This window comes from Berghia stephanieae, chromosome 6, assembly GCF_034508935.2.
Source record: "Berghia stephanieae isolate SIO BIC M18660-M18661 chromosome 6, UCSD_Bste_1.3, whole genome shotgun sequence".
NCBI lineage: Eukaryota > Metazoa > Mollusca > Gastropoda > Nudibranchia > Aeolidiidae > Berghia > Berghia stephanieae.
Window position 1 is genome coordinate 40,252,575 of NC_088365.1, and position 15,889 is coordinate 40,268,463.

Sequence of the window (15,889 nt, forward strand, 5' to 3'; positions counted from 1 at the left end):
ACTACTACTACTACTACTACTACTACTACTACTTCTACTACTACTACTTCTACTACTACTACTACTACTACTACTACTACTACTACTACTACTACTAGTAATGGATGAAATAGAGGTTGCATATTTCTGTGCTTTAACGTGGGAAAAAAAAGACAAATTGAAAGAGAAAACAATATTGGGTGCATCCTTTAATGACCAAAAGATTGCTCGAGGGTCAATTCCGTAGACTCTATGGTGATCTCCGATCTTATCTTAAAATGACTTTCTTGGAATCACCTCATTTTACCCAGGTGCAAATGAGTACCAGTTCGCTGATGAAAGTAATCTTTGACGGACTAGCATCATTCAAGAGGATAAAAGAAAGTCAGCATGCTTCGTACCCGAAAGGCATCAGTTGAGTAAGTCACCTCGCCTAGCTCAATTTGCGGCGCTGCACTGCGGCTGACGCCTGGGTTATTCCAGCCTTACCTTGGAATAGACCCTCGAGAAAAATTACCCCTATGGGATGAAAAAGGGAATTTTATTATTTTAAATTTTAAACTGTTATCGTCTGCTCAACGCCACAGAAACATGGATAAGTTCCGGATTTATAAGCTTTGGAGGCAAGATGGCCCATGGTTAGCGCGTTGTACTCTGGACTCAGAGGTTCTGTGTTCGATTCCGATCGAAGCCAATTTGTACTTTCTAGAGCAAGAAAATTTACTCCAACCACTCACTACATTCAGGTGTAAAAGGGTACCTGTCAAGCTGGGATAGTAATCTGCGATAGACTACAGACTAGGGTCCGGTTCAAAGGTTTTTAAACAAATACGTTAATTGTCCGCTTCACGCTATTGAAACCGGAATAACTCCTGCACCATTGGCTACAAGGCTCTGAATGACTTAATTTGTTTTACAATGAGTCCAAGTGGCTCAGAAGGACTTACTTAAAAATATTTTCATTGAGAATTCCCGAAATAAATAACGATAAAGATAATTGATCCCACAAGTTACCGAATAGATGTGCGACCGGTTTTAGACACGTTACTGCTGTGTCACAAAGTGTGACACTTCTTAAATTATATTTATAAACATACGTTTTTAAATTGCCGAAAATGTTTATGTTGCTATGCCTTCTGTACGTGGTTTCATCATATAGAATTATTTTTTGAATTGTTCTTGCTTTTTTATATTCAGAATTGAAATAAATAAATAAATTATAACTGTGAAATTGAATGTAAGCTTCAGTTTAATATACGAAAACAGATAAAATAGACGATTCGGGTTTCCCATTCATCAACAACACATGATGAATTAAAAACTACAGACGAATGAGATAATGTGGTTGTGGCGTTGTTAAGATGCATAAACAAAAACATTGATGGGCAGGAAATTGTATGCTACTTTGTGAGGAAGCGTGAATTAAAACAGAGCAATAGAAATTTATAAAAGGTGCGTACCTAATTATGTCAAAAGAGGGGAGGCGGGAAGGAACTGTGTAATGCAGTATAGAAAGTGAAATAAAATAAAGTGTGGACTATTGATGGAAAATAAATACAATGGAATTGGAAATAAATACAAAATATAAGGGATGTAGGTATTAATATATTAGTCGCATTAGCCACAGCAGAAGCAACAATAGAAATAGTAGTAGTAGTAGTAGTAGTAGTAGTAGTAGTAGTAATAGTAGTAGTAGTAGTAGTAGTAGTAGTAGTAGTAGTAGTAGTAGTAGAAGAAGTAGTAGAAGAAGTAGTAGTAGTAGTATTAGTAGTAGTAGTAGTAGTAGTAGTAGTAGTAGTAGAAAATAAAGACAGGCATTTCAATATTGACACGGCGCCGCCAAGTCTGGGACTTTTTTGTCCTAGTGCTGAAGGCTGCTATATTTTTCTACTATCACAAACGATATGGACACGGGACTGGGACAGTCCTGTCCCGTTGATTTTGTAGCATTTCACAACGGCTTGGGACACAACGGGACTGTTTTGTCCCGTCCCAATAGGTGCGGAAGATTTCTCTAAATTCTATATGTTACAGATTTGGGACAGGACTGTCCCAGGACAGTCCTATCCTAGTGCGGAAGAGGTGTTACACCCCTTCCGCACTAGGACAGGACTGTGAAATGCTACAAAATCAACGGGACAGGACTGTCCCAGTCCCGTGTTCATATCGTTTGTGATAGTAGAAAAATATAGCAGCCTTCCACACTTGGACAAATAAAAGTCCCAGACTTGGCGGCGCCGTGTCAAAATTGAAATGCCTGTCTTTATTTTCTGCATCCCTACTACTTCTACTACTACTACTACTACTACTACTACTACTACTACTACTACTACTACTACTACTACTATTTCTACTATTGCTTCTGCTGCTGCTAATGCCAATAGGTGCGGAAGATTTCTCTAAATTATATATGTTACAGATTTGTGACAGGACTGTCCCAGGACAGTCCTGTCCTAGTGCGGAAGGGGTGTAAAGGAACTGTGTTTTCAGTCCACCAGGGGACTGAAAACACAGCTGTGTATTCAGTCCACCGGAAATAAAGATATTTTAAAAGGACCAAATATCGTCGATACTTACCTTAATCAATACTGACGACTTTGATACTGAGCCTATTATAGGCATCATCAGAAATGGCCAGGCATAAAATTTATAGCAATTCAACGGCTTAATACTATCATTTATCATTTACAGTGTTTTATTTACTCTCAGAAAATCTTGATTGAGAGTTGTTCGAAACTGGGTACTTGAAATAGATCTCAATTATCGAAACCGATTTATCAAACATTACGGAGTTATAGTTACACGCCGAAGCAGACCGACCGATCACGTGTTCAATTTTTTCTCGCGTCCTCTCGTCTAATCTCGTCACTCCGGAATAGAAAGAGGAGGTGGAGCTTATATGATATAACGCAATGAAAGTTCTGTCCGATGACGGGTGGGGGGATATCACCTCTCCAAAACTTACCTTATTATATGAGATCTTGAGATTCTTATCCAATCATCGATTGCTCGTTGGACAGTTCGCTTGTGAACAGTTAGGAGATCATCTCTTGATTTATGGGCAGGCGGCTTTGCGTAAAGGCGGTGAGTGTTGTATACATCAAAGAGTACCGCTGACCGATGGGTAAATAGTGGTTGTGTAACCCAAAAGCCCTGCCGACTCGACTGCAATGTCTTGTATGTAATAGTTGCGTCACCATCTCAACGCTCAGGAATTAATTAGTGAGGCAGGACTCTCAGTATATATATATATATATTTAAAAAACAACGCTTTTGAATCACACGAGATACATCAGTGTGCTCGTCGCATTGAGAATTGAAAAATGAGATATAAATCAAGAAAATCGACCGGAAAATAAAGAAACTATCATTAAATTTTAAAAAATTGAGCAATATTTTTTTCACAATCAATCTACTAGAAAAAAATTTTATTTCTAAACCTATTTTTGTGAAACAAAGATAAATTTTCTCCTTTTTGCAAGCTGATTCAAACAATGTGGTTTTCAAATTTATCGTATACGTAATCATTTGGAAGCTACAGAGAAAGGTGTTTTTTGTGTAATCCCTTTCACACACACTCGCGCGCGTGCACACACACACAAACATATACAAACAATACACAAACAATACACATCCCTGGTCATCTATTGCCTATATTATTAATGTTAATATATACATCCCATGCTGATTGTCACTACCCCCCCCCCCACCCCCCATCCAAGTACCAGCGGCCTTTTCTCTTTGATTTCGTATCATGGTCTACCCGAAGCCCAACACCTCGATCGTTTGTGGGTCAACCCCCCCCCCCCCCCCCTGCCCCCACCTTCCCCCGTAATCAATTTATAATTTTCTCTCTGTATAGAGCGCCACATGCACAATTATATACTATTGAATGACACTGACCTTGCCCCTCCCCTAACACAAGCCAACAGCAACCCAAGCTATCCTCTATCACGTGACCTTAGATCCGATGCTGCATACCGCTTGAGAGTCTTCACTATCCAGATCTCGTTCATGGTCACGTGAGAAGGCTATATCCGTTCGGGTTCGGCATTCGGCGTTTAGTTCGGCCCGATTTCGTTAAATGCCTATTGACGAGATTCTTACCGAGGCTGCGAGAAAGCCCATTGGCCTGGCCAGTTTGGCCAAAATTGGCCAGTCAGAGAATAATGTTTCGACAATTTTTTACAACAATTAAAATCTATTTTTAATTTTTCCTAGTCCTTTAGATTTTTTTTCTGATTATCAAAACCGATGAATTTTCCAAGGAGATCAGAGTATTATTGCTTGCCCAAGTAAGGTTCTATTTGGTCACTTTTCACATCGATCACTGGCCTCGAGTACGACCGTGCTTCGAGGCCTCCCCCGCCCCGGGCAGTCTTGACTTTGTTTTCTTCCAATATCGTTTTCCTTCAAAACCATTCCTTGTCCTTTGAATTGTAGGGCTGGTCTATTGTTAATCGTCTATCATGTCTTGTAAAACTATAATTATTTTGACTGGCATCCCAATGTTTCCTTTCTACTAGCCCTAAAATGACCTCAATGTTTTATAAGCGCCATCAAACCTTTAAAAACAAAAGAGTCCTTAAAAGAATGTAGGATCATCTTCCTTGCTGCTCACACCGATATTGTCTACACAAAAAGTGTCCCAAGCTGTAACCTTATAAATAAGGATAGGAACCAGAATAAAAAATAAAAATCGAGTACAAGTAGCTTACAACCACATCGTCCTTCATCTCACTCTCTCTCTCTCTCTCTCTCTCTCTCTCTCTCTCTCCTCTCTCTCTCTCATCTCCTCTCTCCTCTCCTCCTCTCCTCTCTCCCATCTCTCTATCTATACTCTATCTCCAATCTCTCCCACCCCACCCCCCTTCTCTCTCTGACGCTCCCTTAAACACATTCAAGACCCAATAACTATACAATAACGCTGTTCTCTCTTATTCTTTTATCTTATTTATTTATTTTTTTTTTTTTGTTGGTTTTTGTTTTGTCGTTTTTTGTTTCGTTTTTCTCCGGATTCATATTGTTACATACAAGAAATACACAAGGCAATACATTTTGACGCCTCACTGTGTTCTAAATTAAAATAATAATCTTAAAAGTGAGTAAAAGTAAATATTTTTTTTTAATTAAAAGTCGATCAAACTTCTCGAGTCATCAGGAATGGCGTCAACGTGTGTAATTGAAAATTTAGAATTTTTTGCCTAGGGAGTAGGGAGGACACAGGCGTACCCGAGGCCAGTGATCGATGTGAAAAGTGACCAAATAGAACCTTACTTGGGCAAACAATACTAAAACTCTGATCTCCTTGGAAAACTCATCGGTTTTGATAAACATAAAAATTCTTACGGACTAGGAAACATTAAAAATAGATATGTCAATTTTAAATTACTTATAGAAACATTATTCTCTGTGTGGCCAACTTGGCCAGGCAAATGGCTATCTGGCAACCATGGTATCGAGAATTGAGATCTATTTCAGGCTCCCGATTTCGAAAAAAACTCTCACTCAAGACTTTCCGAGAGTAAATAAAACGCTGTAAATATTATTAAGCGGTCAAACTGTCATAAATGTTATGCCTGTCCACTTATGATGACGCCTAACTTACAATTACAATAGGCTCAGTATCAATGTCGTCATTATCGACGAAGGTAACAAGTATAGAGCAGTATAATTAGGTGCCCCAAACGTAAACAAAGGTCTAGAAGCACATGGCAAACCACATGTTCCTGTCTTGACAGCTCAAGTTCCAATGTAAATTATAGAAAAAAATAACCTTTAAAATTTGGCTGTTAGGTGGCAAAAGAAACACATATTCATAAATACTCGATCATGCATCAAATTATGTCTAGATATGGATATTTTATGGAACAAAAGGTAACACAATTTTTAGACCAGAGCAAATTATTGCGCTGGTGTGAACATAACGAGAATTATTCGGAGCCTGATTTTCAGAATAATTTAGTCTTATATTATTATTTCTGCAACTGTTAGATTTTATGTAAACATTTTTTCAATACTGAAAGTGTATTGCCTACAACTCAAACTACAAAATTGGGAGACCTATATTGTGCGTAAATTTTTCCGGCCCCTAACGAAAATCACTAGCAACTTGTTATTGTTTACGTTTGGGGCACCTAATTATACTGCTCTTGACATTTTACAACAACGATGGCAACTTTTCGGTCACATACCTACTACGCAGGGACAAAAACATACCAGCTAACCAAGCCATGTCGGGATACTTCCAAAAACACGGGAACCTTTTCAGAGGAAGACCGATCACAACACTCCCTGTGATCCTAAACAAAAACCTCACAACACTTGGACAAAGCATTAGTCTCATAACGGCAGGGGACCTTGAAAATCTGAGAACCCTAGCAGAGGACCGGCAATATTGGAGACACCTCACACAGGAAATACTGGAAACAGCCAAGGCGACCCGATCTTTCGGTCGAGACGCGAAAGGCATCTAAGTCAAGTAAGTCAAGTATAGACGATAATTGGTCCTTCTTAAATATTTTTATTTCCAGTGGACTGAATACACAGCTGTGTTTTCAGTCCACCGGTGGACTGAAAACACAGTTCCTACCTTAAAAGGATACGGTTGACCGAAAGTGACGAGTGGTTGTGTAACACCAAAGCCATGTGGCTTGGACTTGGACCACGAGATTTTGTATGTAATATTTACGTGACTGTCTCAACGCTCATGAATTAATTAGTAAGGCAGGACTCGCAATCTAAAAACGAAATTTGTGTTTTAAACTCTTTTGAATCCAACGAGTACATCAACGTGGTCGTCTCATTGAGGTGTGAACAATGATATAAAAATCAAGAAAATCGGCCGATAAATAAAAAAGTTGTTTAAAACAGCTAAAATAAAGAAAAACAATTTTTTAATCAATTTTTTTTCGTAAAACAGTTGGTTTTCAACCGATTTTTCTGAAATAAAAACCAATGTTCTTCTAGTTTCAAGCTGATTTCAGCAATGTAACTTTCGAATTTCTCAGAACTATATTTTTTACTTTTAGATTTTAGCTATTAATTAAGCCTACTCAAAAAGGTGTTACACTTTTTGCATAACACGAGCGTAATACATGGAAGGCGAGTAGAGTCTTTGTTTCGGCTGGTGTAGCACGCCAGAATGACTCTATCGCCCGCGAGACTAACTCTAGAGTTTCAAAGTTTCAAAGTTTATTCAATCTTAGGCTTTCGCCAATAAATCAACAATTTGATGCCAACATACATGAAAGTGGAGGAAAAAAAAAGAAAAAAAAAAGGTAAATGGAACCAAAAAATAAACTGATACACCACACAAAAATACAACAATCGTAATAACATCAATACGTTCAATAATAATAATAATAATAATAATAATAATAATAATAATAATAATAATAATAATAATAATAATAATAATGATAATAATAATAATAATAATAATAATAATAATAATAATAATAATAATAATAATAATAATATAATAATAATAATAATATAATAATAATAATAATATAATAATAAAATAATAATAATAATAATAATAATAATAATAATAATAATAATAATAATAATAAATAATAATAATAATAATAATATAATAAAAAAAATAAGAAATAAGAAGAAGAAGAAGAAGAGAAGAAGAAGAAGAAGAAGAAGAAGAAGAAGAAGAAGAAGAAGAAGAAGAAGAAGAAGAAGAAGAAGAAGAAGAAGAAGAACAACAACAACAACAACAACAACAACAACAACAACAACAACAAGAATATCAATAATAATAACAATAATAATATTACCATCATCCCTACACCCCAATCATCACCGTTACCACCACCACGATTAACATTATCGCTACCACTATCACCATCACTTTTACATTTCCAATCAGTTTTTCTCATTTAAAAAAAAAAATAATAAATAAAAAAAAATAAAAATAATAATAATAATAAAAATAAAATATTGATACCCATCACAACAGACCTCCTCACTACCACGAAAATTCCCGTAGTACTACGGCTAAATCCCAGGCTGGATATAATAAAGGTTTTTTAATTAAATGTCATTTCTTGAAAACGAAGTTCTGGTGCCAGAGCTATCACATAGAGTTAATATTTTTCGCCACGCATTATAAGGACAAACTGGTGGTTTTAAAGGGTAGTTAAAATGTCTACGATGTTATTTACCCTGAAAACTACTTATTACATTTTCCTATTTCAAGTAGGCAGGTCTGCTATGATAAGTATCAGTTCCATAGTCAAAATAAGGCAAACAAAAATAACTTTTATTTTAATCAATAATCCATACAATTTGATGACAACAGACATGAAAGTGAGAAAAAAAAGGTAGGCCTAAATGAAACCAAAGCATAAAATGATACCATAAATAATCATAAAAATACAACATTGTAATACCACCAATACTTACAATAATAGTAATAATAATAATAATAATAATAATAATAATAATAATAATAATAATAATATAATAATAATAATAATAATAATATAATAATAATAATATATAATAATATAATAATAACAGAAGCGACGCAGCAATAATATCTAGTATTGTATTTGTAAATGAGGACCACGCTTATATCCCATTCGTTGACAATTAAGAAGATAGGGATTATATCATGGTAATTCTGTTTTGGATAATAAAGTTATTGACTTTTAGTAATACTAGATGCTCCAAAATGCTTTGGTCTGGGTGATCTTTATCTTCGGGGAAATAAATAGCCCACCACTTATTTAACACATTTCTATCGTTGATTAAAGTTCTAGAAGAATGGGATTTTGCGAACATTGCCTAGAAGTTACAGACATATTAGTTTAACGTATTGTTTGGTAGAATTACAGAATTAATTCCCAAAGACAAATAATTGAATCTTTTAGAATATCACAAACATTTAAGTAATTTTCCGTACTGATATAGTCTCGAGCGAACTTCAATTATTCCATGTCAAGGGTTGGTTTCTGTGTTTTTAAGAATTTTACGGCGTTTGTGACGCATTGAAAGAACAGAAATGTATAAGGTAGTCTAAAAGTATACTTTTCTCAAAGGCACCTGAGGATAAATAAGGCAAAGGTAAATGGTGCGGATAGGGCACCAAGAGCACCCCTCGGTGTACTTAGATTGAAATCGCTTAGAAGTCAAAGATACAAGCAAAGGGTCCTAACAAGTGAAATACAATACTTCTTTTACAAATCACATCAAAACAGAAGAACCAAGAAAGAAAAGAAAAAAAGAAAAAAAGAAACATATATATATATATATATGGTTATATACACTGGTTATGATATCAATGCTGATAATAACAACAACAACAACAACAGCAACAATAATAATAATAATATTAATAATAATAATGATAAATAATAATAATAATAATAATAATAATAATAATAATAATAATAATAATAATAATAATAATAATAATAATAATAATAATAATAATAATAACAATAAGCCAATTGTGCAATCGCAACTAATCTTTATCATGGTAAACTATAATACAATATTTTAATATCAATGCCCAATCCCCCCCCCCCCCCCCACCCCCACCCCACTTTCTCACACAAATACACACTCACACACTCACACACACACACACACACACACACATACTTATATATAATATATATATATATTATATATATATAATATATATATGTGTGTGTGTGTGTGTGTGTGTGTGTGTATATATATATATATAACATGTCATATTTTGTATAATATACCACATCTTAGTATCAGAACTGCAGTTACTAAACAGACAAAAACAAATGAAAACAAACAAACAATCGCATTATTCCCTCTATCATCAATTTTAATAAGTTTTCCTTGCCGTGGAAACCACAATTATACTTGTAAATATTTCTTGTGTTCGATCTGTACCTTAAAGCAAAGTCTACCTAAATCACCTTGCTGTCTACTGTCTCTGCATTTCAAAAATTTGATAAATTCAAACATACTTGGTCTATTTTTCAGTTTTTTCCGGCAGGCAATTTCTTCTCTCATGCGTATACCTCGAACATTCAATTAGACAATTGTATTCGTCTTCTATTACGTCACAAGTAGGACATTTACGATCATTTCTATCTACTTTTCTTGTACCCCATCTACCCCTTTCTATATAAAACAAATGAGAACTCAATCTGATTTTTGAGATGGCAACTCTGTAAGATTTATTACACAGTTTCATATATGGTTCTAACTCAAAGGTGTCTTTAATGTGTTTATACAGCCGTCCAGACGTCGTCATCGACATCTCAGCGTGCCACTATTGTAGAAACATGTCATCCAAGCGTTGTTTTAAAACCGCCAGAAAGTAATTTTCATTTTTCACATTTTGTTTAACCCAAGAGTGTGCCTCGCGTACGCCAATTTAACTCTAGTGTCTTTTTTTTTTTGGTATAGTCATTCTCGCGTGGTACACCGAAACTACCGTGTCAGCACTAGATGTTTTTAAAAATTTTTTTTGGAAATACTGTGAATTCATCTCTTACTTTGTGAAGCTGTTGTTTTGTCTTTTTTTTTTTTAATTAAAAAAAAATAAATTTTGTCGGTAATAAGGAAAAGTCAAATTTTAGGATGGTTTCAAAAAAAGACTCTAGTGTTAAATTGGCGTAGGCGAGACAGTGTGCCTCGCGTACGTCAATTTAACTCTAGTCTTTTTTTGGTAGAGTCATTCTCGCCTGGTACACCGGCCGGTCAGAGAGGACGCTCTACTCACAATTCTACACGAATAAAGACGATGGCGGTAGATCAAAGAAGGTAGTATTTTTATTTTCTAACCATTATTCTTGGTACTAAATTATACAAATACAAAATAATAATTTCGCATCAGAAAAAATAAATCGGAAGTTCCTATCTCTCTATTACAATAAAATTGATACCACAACATTAAATGACAAAATCGGCCCACAAATATAAATTATTCATAATAATTTTTTAAGTTACAATAATTGTCATCAAAATCATTTTTTATCACCAAAGTCGTAATTTTTGTCCGATTTTTACCAAACAAAGTGCAATGTCAACGATTTACACCCGCGAATAAAACAGAACATAACCGCAATTTCTACAATATATTTTATTCTTGTCGCAAAATCAAAGCACAATTAATCCTAACCGTTTCCATCTTCTAACGTGAAAGGCAGGCTCTCCATTCGTTCTGACGAGAGAACAACAGGGTTGCCAGTTTGGCATTTTAAATGCCAGATTCAAACAAATCTGGCATTTTAAATTCCAGATTCAAACAAATCTGGCATTTTTGAAAACCGTTTGGCATTAGAAAAATCATTTGGCATTTGGCATTTTCATTTGGCATTTTCTTTTCTTGTATATTATACTTCAAATGACACCTTTTCTTAATTATTTCTAAACGCGTAAAAACAAATCTCTTCACATCGGAAAACTTTGCTATTAAAACTCACACCCTGAACTAGCCCTGCCTCCCTCAGATATTCACTCAAATTCAGCCCTCGACAAGTATCCTCGTAAGTTTTCTGGGAATCTCCTGCAAAACTCGTGTATATTTGCGTCATGGTCGCCTGTTAACTTTAACTCTGTTCGTTAGGGTGGTCTGATTTTACAGCATCCAATGATTTCACTCCTTTTTGGAATTCCCAAAAGTCTGCAGATCGTACGATCGTACGATGCGTGCTGTGCTGTGATTTCGTTTGCATTCATCACTTGACTAAACTAAACGCGCATCATAACCTCACTTTTATTTTCCGATACATACCTATTATCTCTCCATCATTTTTGAAAAGTCAACTTCGCTGTTTATTTTATTTTATATCAACTTATAAAAGGCATTGACTGTTGTGACTTTTGATTGTATTATTCTCTGGACCCATTCTTTGGCTAATGTGTTTCAATTATTAGGAGCCATTCAAATAGTGAATTCCCTGGATATATATAATAATAAATTATTTTACTGTGTTATTCAATTTATATTAGATATTGGTGAAATTATATAATAATGAGTTCGAAGTGGAAAGGCGCTTACGACAGTGGTATCATAAAGAGTGGGAGAGTGAATTTCTTTGGTTAAGAAAAGTAGATGATTGCTCAGATAAAGCATATTGTAAATATTGTGGACTTACTCTTTTAGCTAGAAAAAGCTCGTTAAAGCAACATGAAAACTCTGAAAAACATAAACAAAAAGCACCATGCAAAAATGTAGGACAATTGAATGTTGTAACTACTCCAAGAGAAAAACGAGCAACATCAAAGGAAAAAGAAGCGGACATTCGGTTATCTGTATACGTAGCTTGCCATATTGCACTTAGAACCATTGATCACCTTACAGATATGATGAATGAACTTGGAGAGAATAGTATTTTTGGCAGCATGCGTCTGCATCGGACAAAATGTGTATGTTTGATAAAAAATGTAATCTCACCCGCCCTGAAACTTGAACTAAAGAAAGCCGTTATTGGTAAAAAAAATTGTTCTAATGGTAGATGAATCAACAGACGTTAGTGCTCAAAAATTACTTTGTGTGACAATTTCATTTAGGCACGATAAAGAAGGCATCCAGAGTGCTTATTTAGGTCTCATCCCTGTGATAGAAACAAACGCAGACTCCTTATTTTCTGCTTTGGAAATGGCTTTGATGAACTGTGATATGCATTTAGAAAACTGCATTGGCTTTGCAAGTGATGGTGCAAGTGTTATGGTTGGGGTGAACAATAGTGTTTGGACCAGAGTCAAAGTAAAATCGCCGGATTGTGTACAAATGAAATGCATCTGCCATTCTCTAGCTCTGTGTATTCAACATGCCTTTGAAAAGCTGCCATCAAACATTGGATTCTTATTAAAAGAAATCCCTACTTGGTTTTCTAAAAGTGGACTCAGGCGTGAAAGGTTTACACATGTTTTCGATGCCATAAATGCGGACAACGATTTAGAAAGTGGAAAATCACATCCAAGTCCGTTTATGAAGACATTCCAAACACGTTGGTTAGTGAGAGGGAAGGTGATGTTTAACATTTTAGTGAACTGGGATGAGCTTGTCGGGTATTTCACCATAGCAGAAGTGGAGAGTAAAGTAGATAGCCGCTTTTAAAGCTCGGATGATTAAAGCGATGATGCAGGACGTCTCCAATCGCCTCACTTTTTCAATTCGCCACTCCAATAGTGCAGGAATTTGAAAGAGTTAATGCCATGTTCCAATCAGAGAAAGCTGACTCCTTAATGAACCAGTTAGACATGTTGCAGAAAAGTTTGAGAGGTAGACTGTACAACGTAGCGGGATCAAAGAAGCCCATTGAAGAATGCGATTTTGGCTACAAATTCATTCATGAAATGCAAATTTACGTTGATTCAATTTTGGATGAAGACAACAGAGGACGCGAACTTCAAAAAATGATCAACTTGAAAATGAGATGTCACAATATGCTGGACGAGGCTATGCAACAAGTGGAAAAAAGACTTCCTCCGTCAATGGACATTTTCAAGGGGTTAAGCAGCCTGAGCCCAAACATCGTCCTGTCTCAAGTTGATCGAGCGAAATTTGAAGAATTACCATCAAAACACCTTATGGGGCAGCACTGTGAGGCAATTGAAGAGCAATATAGGCGGCTGATATTTGTGATGTGGAATGATGAACCAGCGTTCAAGAAAACGGGATTGCCAACGGACACGGTCACATTTTGGGAAGGGGTCTGTTTGACACTTGGGTTTAAAGAACTAGCCCAGTATGCACTGACTTGCCTTATAACGCCTTTCAGCAACGCGGGGATTGAAAGGGTTTTCTCAGTTGTCAATGCAACTAAGACCAAACAAAGGAACACACTTGGGCTAGATTCGCTGGATGCTATTATCAGAATTAAGGCACATCTTTTCTTCAAAGGCAAATGCTGCAAACAAAGTCACGCAAGAGATGTTAGATTTGTTTACATCAAGGATGTATGAAACATCATCTATTGAAGACAGTGCTGAATTAATGAATTCATGGTTCGCCATGAAATCACTGTAAATGCACATTTCCAATTGTATGTAATTATGGTGGTCACGAGCGCTGACTATCATAGGATTAGTTTTAGTTTTTATTTTAATTTATTTTGATGAATGAACAATTGGAATATAAATAAGTGATGGATATTGTTTCTAATTTTTTTTTTTTTTGAATTTTCTCTATAACTTCTTTGGACTCTGCACTTGAACCAGATTCAACAAAAAACATCATAAGAAACACGAAACAGTAAGTTTTCTTAATTGTCAATAATTATTTAACTGTTTACGTATCTACCTTTCATGTTAATGTATTTCTTTTCATTCTTAAAATCCAACCGTGGTGTAGTGGTTTAGCACTCCACTTAGTAGTCAGTAGGTAAAAAATTACCCCAACAGGAAATTTAGTATAATTCAAAAAAAGAAAAAGAAAAGAAAACACGCAAGCCACCACGATATGATAGTAAATTAATTGTCTATCAAAAGTGAGTAGTTTTCTTAGTGGGGGTGGGAGTCAACAGACTTTGGCATTTTTTGGAGTGTTTTGGCATTTTTTGAGTCTTCCCCTGGCATTTTGTTGAAAAATAATCTGGCAACCCTGGAGAACAACGGGAAAGAAAATTTGATCACGTGATCGTTCAGTCAATCGTTCGTATAACTTGACGAGTACAACTAGTGAAACAAAAACGAACAAATCAATCCCAAAAAAAGCTAACTATAGTTATTCTTTCTTGAATATATTTAAGGGAGCGTCAGAGAGAGACAGGGGGGGGGGGGGGGAGATTATAGATAGATAGAGAGAGATAGTGATAGTCCATGGGCTACTGGGGCGGAGGACCCATCATTAGTAGGTAAGTACTGAGTACTGCCTTTCGACTACCGACTAACTTTACTCCTCGCTTCGCTTCCAGGGTTGCCAGTTTGGCATTTTAAATGCCAGATTCCAAAAATCTGGCATTTTTGAAAACCGTTTGACATTAGAAAAATCATTTGGCATTTGGCATTTTCATTTGGCATTTTCTTTTCTTGTATATTATACTTCAAATGACACCTTATAAGAAACACGAAACAGTAAGTTTTCTTAATTGTCAATAATTATTTAACTGTTTACGTATTTACCTTTCATGTTAATGTATTTCTTTTTCATTCTTAAAATCCAACCGTGGTGTAGTGGTTTACCACTCCACTTAGTAGTCAGTAGGTAAAAAATTACCCCAACAGGAAATTTAGTATAATTCAAAAAAAAAAAGAAAAAAGAAAAGAAAACACGCAAGCCACCAGGATATGATAGTAAATTGTCTATCAAAAGTGAGTAGTTTTCTTAGTGGGGGTGGGAGTCAACAGACTTTGGCATTTTTTTGGAGTGTTTTGGCATTTTTTGAGTCTTCCCCTGGCATTCAGGGTTGCCAGTTTGGCATTTTAAATGCCAGATTCCAAAAATCTGGCATTTTTGAAAACCTTTTGGCATTAGAAAAATCATTTGGCATTTGGCATTTTCATTTGGCATTTTCTTTTCTTGTATATTATACTTCAAATGACACCTTTTCTTAATTATTTCTAAACGCGTAAAAACAAATCTCTTCACACCGGAAAACTTTGCTATTAAAACTCACACCCTGAACTAGCCCTGCCTCCCTCAGATATTCACTCAAATTCAGCCCTCGACAAGTATCCTCGTAAGTTTTCTGGGAATCTCCTGCAAAACTCGTGAAAATTTGCGTCATGGTCGCCTGTTAACCCCAACAGGAAATTTAGTATAATTCAAAAAAAAAAAAGAAAAGAAAACACGCAAGCCACCAGGATATGATAGTAAATTGTCTATCAAAAGTGAGTAGTTTTCTTAGTGGGGGTGGGAGTCAACAGACTTTGGCATTTTTTTGAGTGTTTTGGCATTTTTTGAGTCTTCCCCTGGCATTTTGTTGAAAAATAATCTGGCAACCCTGCTGGC

The 15,889-nt window shown here is 35.6% G+C and overlaps 1 pseudogene; it reads left to right on the forward strand.

Moving 5' to 3' along the window:
- Positions 1–4,063: 4,063 nt before the first annotated feature.
- On the forward strand, positions 4,064–13,902 carry LOC144975846 (uncharacterized; annotated as a pseudogene).
- Positions 13,903–15,889: the final 1,987 nt, after the last annotated feature.